Source organism: Morone saxatilis, unplaced genomic scaffold, assembly GCF_004916995.1.
Source record: "Morone saxatilis isolate NCDOM2014 unplaced genomic scaffold, NCSU_SB_2.0 Contig18, whole genome shotgun sequence".
NCBI lineage: Eukaryota > Metazoa > Chordata > Actinopteri > Moronidae > Morone > Morone saxatilis.
The window spans coordinates 28736814-28737594 of NW_023339740.1; positions in this window are offsets into that span (position 1 = coordinate 28736814).

The window sequence follows — 781 nt, forward strand, 5'->3', positions numbered from 1 at the left end:
GAGTCAGTGCTGAGATAATCCTGTCAAAATGTCAGTTATTAATTTAGACTTTTTTCAGAAAACTGAGTAACCTGAACATCAGGTGTGAAATCGGAGGAGCGCCCCTTTCAGACGCGTGCAGAACTCTTGATGTTGCAGCATTTCTTTGGGCTAATGTAGAAGAAATCAAATAACCACCATGATAATACCTCTGCTGTCTCTCATTGCAAAACATAAGAAATACAGTCAGTGAAAAGCTTTTGTGTGATATTGCCTTTCACCAACGCGGTTCATACTGAGATATTTTATGTGTTTGTTTTTCAGAGTGATAAAATATCCGAGATAAAAAGCTCTTTCTGTGTCAAGGACAGGAGCGTTGCTCCGTCATTGACACTGAGGTCAGTTTTCTCACTTGCGTCATGAAACTAATTGTGTTATCAGGTTATCAACACTGACCTTTTAAAACGTGTCCTGTTTGTAATTTATCTGAGAGATGTAACTCTCATTGAGCAGATTCCTCACCCTACCTGCTCGTAATGCTGCACATCTTCACTCTGAAAGCACCGACTGATGGTTTATTTGGCCGTCATTGAGTACACCTGAGGTAAAATGGGATGTGTGCAGTTTTACTCGTCGGTCTACCTTTTCAGCTTTACTGTGCTGTTATTTAAAGCTGTTTTAGCTTTGGCATCCAGTTTGGTGGAGAGGCAGTTGTGTATTAGAGCTTTGTTGCTTAAATATCTGCCAAATGAGGTTGATGTTTTTCACCAAGCCATGGAAAGGAGGAATAAAACTGGGGTTA